The following is a 5,638-nucleotide window of genomic DNA, read 5'->3' as shown; positions in this document are numbered from 1 at the left end:
GGCCACTGCCCCAGCGGGGTTCCCGGAGGCCACTGCCCCGGGTGGGGTTCAGAAAGTCACTGCCCCGGGTGGGGTTCAGAAAGTCACTGCCCCGGGTGGGGTTCAGAAAGTCACTGCCCCGGGTGGGGTTCAGAAAGTCACTGCCCCGGGTGGGGTTCAGAAAGTCACTGCCCCGGGTGGGGTTCAGAAAGTCACTGCCACGTGTGGGGTTCAGAAAGTCACTGCCCCGGGTGGGGTTCAGAAAGTCACTGCCCCGTGTGGGGTTCAGAAAGTCACTGCCCCGGGTGGGGTTCAGAAAGTCACTGCCCCGTGTGGGGTTCAGAAAGACACTGCCCCGGGTGGGGTTCAGAAAGTCACTGCCCCGGGTGGGGTTCAGAGAGTCTCGGCTTCGAGTAAGGTCAATAGTGACCAGGTCCTCGCAAAGCACTCCAGTCAGTCAGATGAGAAGGAAACAGATCCTGACTCTGATATCTCAACATCCATAACCTTTGATGGGGACTTAGCCCAATTTCTGGCGCTTTTCAAACACTATTACACTATTATGTTGTCTAGACCATTTCTGGGCATCACTCCAGAGAACCTTGTGCTCTATCTGATTTATTCTTTTAGAGGAGAGCCTTTTGAGTGGGCGACCAGCCTAGTGAAAGCTGAAGATCCCATTCTTCAGGATCCCCCAGCATTCAGTGATGCAATTATTAAAAGATATGGTTCTAAAGAAATTGGTTCAGGTTCCTCTAGGTCACCCGTCTTATATGCTGAGAGTCCACCAAATACTGTAAACTCAGCACAAGAGTCTCAGCCCGTTATTTGACTGCAGGATGTGCTTTTCTGACTTCTTCTAATAATAGTACTTTGTTCAAGAAAGGGGTTTGTGGGAACCGCACCGGTCTAGCAACAATTATTGTACGAAAAGTAATCTGAGTAGTGTCCTCTGAGAAACTGAAATTTATATTATAGAATTGCTTCAGATTAAGGTAACTGTGCATATAAGATAATATATCTTCTAAAATGCACTAAGTAGAGTTACCATTCAGTGGTGCTCCCATGAGTCAAAAAGTATATATTGAGAAAAATACCAAATAAGAAATGGAAAAAGAAATAGACTCCTGTTTGGGAGCACTCTAACTCAGAGGAAATAAGTTATATATATATGTCTTAGGCTGGTAAAATCATGATTTTATTAGATTCCTATTAAAATATAGAATTATCGGAGTTCGAAACTAGTTCTATGTGATTCAAGACTATATGCAAAAATATCTATATCAATTTAATAAATAATTAGCGAAAATTGCTATAATATGAAGTAAGCCGGACAGACTTTTAGAATTCACTGAAAAAGGGGAGAGGGGAAGGGAAGGGGGAAGGGGAAAGGACACCTACTAGTCTCAATGGTGTCTGTCAGATGAATATATATGAATATAATATATGACCATCATTCATACTGCAAAAAATCCCAAATGGAAAAAGTAATTGCAGGGAATTAAATCATGAGTCATATGAATCCGAGTACCCATCTGTGACTTAGAATTGGGCAGCAAAATTTATTTGCAGTACCAGGATGTTCCAAGGTGGTCTCCCATCCGAGTACTAGTCCGGCCCTCCACTGCTTAGCTTCCAAGATCGGAAGAGATTGGGCATCTCCAGTGGGGTATGTCCGCAATTTCTTAAGCTAGCCCTTTCGTTTGTCACTTTGTATTAGAAAAGGAATCGTTCATATTTTCAACATGAAAAATGAAAAAAAGGGGGACAGACACCCATTTGGACGGCAGGCTCAAAAAGTGCAAATTGGATATAACAATTATATGGCATGAAAGTATCAAGGCCATAAATATCCAATCACAGTGAATTCTTCCTTATTTGTATTGTACTATACACCAGTCAATTGTATATGACAAAATCATTCTTGGTTATGCTGTCTAAATAGGACAGTGATAAGCATAAATTGATCACCAAGAAAGAGCGGGGTAGTAACTACAAAGAATCCTCTATAGTTAGTGGCTTAGCATCTGTGTTTTTCTCACAACCAAAGATCCACCATTGGTATGCAAAATCTCACTATATCTACCATTGATATGCAAAACCTCTGAGATGAAATGAGAACAAATTGCAATATCAAGTTGTTCCAGAGTGGTCCCTCATCCAAACACCACCACTATATAGCATTAAATGCTCAGATGCAATTAAGCACCATTAGTGGAATAAGCCACAACTGAATGCTTGTCACTGATTGGTATGGTCACCTTCAGTCAGAGTTTTTTGTAAAAAACAAAAAACATACATATATGTTGGGAGGGCAAAATAGTAATTAGATGAGTATACCAAATATATGTACCTATGCAGGATATGCAGTTGGTTACTTATCTCAGCATATAGCATATTATCTTTGCAAAAGAATATATGATCAGAGCATAACAGGTGTAAACTCATATGGCTGAACTGTCATAGATCCTATGAGCAACGAACACATATTAGTCCAAGCCAAACAGACTTGGTAATGTTAGAATAATATTACCACTAACCAATAATTACAGAGCGCTTATTTGCTAATCACCCTAAGTAAAAAAAAATGTTTGTAATATAACATGACAGGTGCTAGTATAATTGAACCAGATACTGGGTTCATTTCATACAATACCAATCTGTAGATTTTGGTATCCCCGGTTTTCTGGTGCAGGCGGTGGGAATATAAAACGAGATAGGTGCAGCTAATCCCCGCAGCTCCTGCCCGCGATCGAGCTCCAGCGGGTGGGGGGAATATTGGTGCGTCCCGCCGTATTTCCCCGCTAGCGGGTTCCAGGCACTGGGGTGAGATTTGTAACAGTGTCCGCTTCTCTTGTGCCCGTAATCGAGCTCCGGCGGGTGGAAGTAGCCGCTGACTTCCGCGGCTTGTGTGGTTGCCTGGTAACAGGCTGTGATGATCCGGCTTACCAGGTCACGTGTGCGCACCACGTGACCATGTGGGTCCTGACGTACGTTTCGCTGATAGGCTTGATCACAGATGGGTACTCGGATTCATATGACTCATGATTTAATTCCCTGCAACTACTTTTTCCATTTGGGATTTTTTGCAGTATGAATGATGGTCATATATTATATTCATATATATTCATCTGACAGACACCATTGAGACTAGTAGGTGTCCTTTCCCCTTCCCCCTTCCCTTCCCCTCTCCCCTTTTTCAGTGAATTCTAAAAGTCTGTCCGGCTTACTTCATATTATAGCAATTTTCGCTAATTATTTATTAAATTGATATAGATATTTTTGCATATAGTCTTGAATCACATAGAACTAGTTTCGAACTCCGGTAATTCTATATTTTAATAGGAATCTAATAAAATCATGATTTTACCAGCCTAAGACATATATATAACTTATTTCCTCTGAGTTAGAGTGCTCCCAAACAGGAGTCTATTTCTTTTTCCATTTCTTATTTGGTATTTTTCTCAATAATAGTACTTTACCAGAAAGTTCAGCTCCCAAGGGTAAGAGACCTGTCTCTGATTTGAACGCAGCCTTGCTGGGTGGTACCATCAGTTCAGACAATGTTTGGGGAATTACCTTGGTCAGACCTAAAGAGCTTTGTAAAAAGAAGAAGAAAAATAAATAATTTTTGACTCTTGCCTTGATAAAAAAAAAGGATTTTTTTCCCTTGTCTTGTGTCCAGTGGCCACCATCAAGGGGAGGGCACTGTTACAAGTTGTTGCTACAGCTTGTTTTTGTTTTCTTGTCTGTTAGACCAGTGTGTCAGGTTTTTTTTTTTGTATCCCTTGTTCTGGATAGGCTGTGGCTCATTCCTGTTTTGCATTTTTGTTATGTATTTTATGTTATACTTCTGTTTATGTTCCCCGTGGGTGTCATGGGGTGCTCGGAGCTCACCCTTAAGGAGGGGATACTGTTATGAACCACAGGTAGTAGTTCATTCCTATATTATGTTTATAAAGTTATCTTGCATGCCAGGATTTCCTGTTGCTCTGTTTTAGAATGCTCTTGTCTGCTGCCGCTGGTGAGTCTGCGTAATTGCAGCTTGTTCCCATGTGTTCAGCCTCACCTGGCTGCTAGTTGCATCTTGTCAGTTGGACTCATGCAACAGGGCAGCTGCATGGGATTATTAATTAGGCCTCTCTGTTATATGCTGGCTGAGTGCAGTTCGCAGATGCTGGTGATATTGTCTTAGTTTCCAGTCTGCTTGAGTTCTGAGCTTGGTTCCTGCTAGTTCCTGAGCTGTGTCAGTCCCTGTGTCGATTCCTGTGTCTGATTCCGTGTCCTGCCGTGAGGCGTGCCTGTCCTCCAATTCTGAGAGTCTGTGTCAGCAGCATTGGAGATTCCTGTCCGTTTGCCAGTATTCGTACCGGTTCCGTGAGTAGCGGTCCTGCTGCGTCCGTCGGCTTAGGCCGCTGTATTTTCATTATTATTTCTGTCTCTGGTGTTTTGCAGAGGGTTCTGCTTATGCTGTCACTGCCGGTACACAAAAGTATAGTGTCGGCGTGTGGTCAGCATTTCCTTTGTTGTTCTTTTCCTTTGGCGGTTTTTCCGCACATACTTTAGGTTTTGTTAGTTAGCTCGTAGCCCCTGGCCTGTTTGTTAGTTAGAGGTCCTCTTGTTATCATCCTGCCTCGGATTTCCCTTTGTCTCTCATTAAGACCGGGGGGCACCGGAGTTGGGCAGACATAATCCGCCCTTCAAACGTGGCTGCCAAGGGCTCAAGAAACCATAGTCTCGCAAGGGATTTCCGATAGCACGGGTGAGACAACAGAGTTAGGGCGCCAGGGGCTATTCCCTTTCCATTCCCCTTTCCCAGCGTTACGTGCTGGTGCTCTGGACTTACTTCATGAACATCTCCCTTGTTCTGAGCACCAGGAACCTAACAGGACGTCAGAGAAAATAAGATTTTACTCACCGGTAAATCTATTTCTCGTAGTCCGTAGTGGATGCTGGGCGCCCATCCCAAGTGCGGATTGTCTGCAATACTTGTATATAGTTATTGCCTAACTAAAGGGTTATTGTTTTGAGCCATCTGTAGTGAGGCTCAGTTATAATTCATACTGTTAACTGGGTATAATATCACAAGTTATTCGGTGTGATTGGTGTGGCTGGTATGAGTCTTACCCGGGATTCAAAATCCTTCCTTATTGTGTCAGCTCTTCCGGGCACAGTATCCTAACTGAGGTCTGGAGGAGGGTCATAGTGGGAGGAGCCAGTGCACACCAGGTAGTCCTAAAGCTTTCTTTAGTTGTGCCCAGTCTCCTGCGGAGCCGCTATTCCCCATGGTCCTTACGGAGTTCCCAGCATCCACTACGGACTACGAGAAATAGATTTACCGGTGAGTAAAATCTTATTTTTACCCCTATACAAGATTCTGAAGATTAAGGACAGGATATGTCATTTCATTCATCGTCCCAGGGTGTCAATAAACTCGGCAATGCAAATACTCAGTCTGATGGTGTCATCCTTCGACATGATAGAGTATGCTCAATTTCATTCCCGTCCTCTACAAAGGTTTATTATTTCCGAATGTAATGGCCTGCCTCACTGGATCAGATTTCATATTATCTCATTGACTCCTACAGATGTTCGGTTGTCGTTGACCTGGTGGCTACAGGATCAGCAATTAAGTGTGGGTTGACCCTTCTGGATTCCG

The 5,638-nt window shown here is 43.3% G+C and overlaps 1 pseudogene; it reads right to left on the bottom strand.

The window, feature by feature from the left end:
* Nucleotides 1-1,542: 1,542 nt before the first annotated feature.
* Nucleotides 1,543-1,662, bottom strand: LOC134894536 (5S ribosomal RNA; annotated as a pseudogene).
* Nucleotides 1,663-5,638: the final 3,976 nt, after the last annotated feature.

This window comes from Pseudophryne corroboree, chromosome 3, assembly GCF_028390025.1.
Source record: "Pseudophryne corroboree isolate aPseCor3 chromosome 3, aPseCor3.hap2, whole genome shotgun sequence".
In the NCBI taxonomy this organism is placed as follows: Eukaryota; Metazoa; Chordata; class Amphibia; order Anura; family Myobatrachidae; genus Pseudophryne; species Pseudophryne corroboree.
This window is presented reverse-complemented; position numbering and strand designations above follow the sequence as displayed.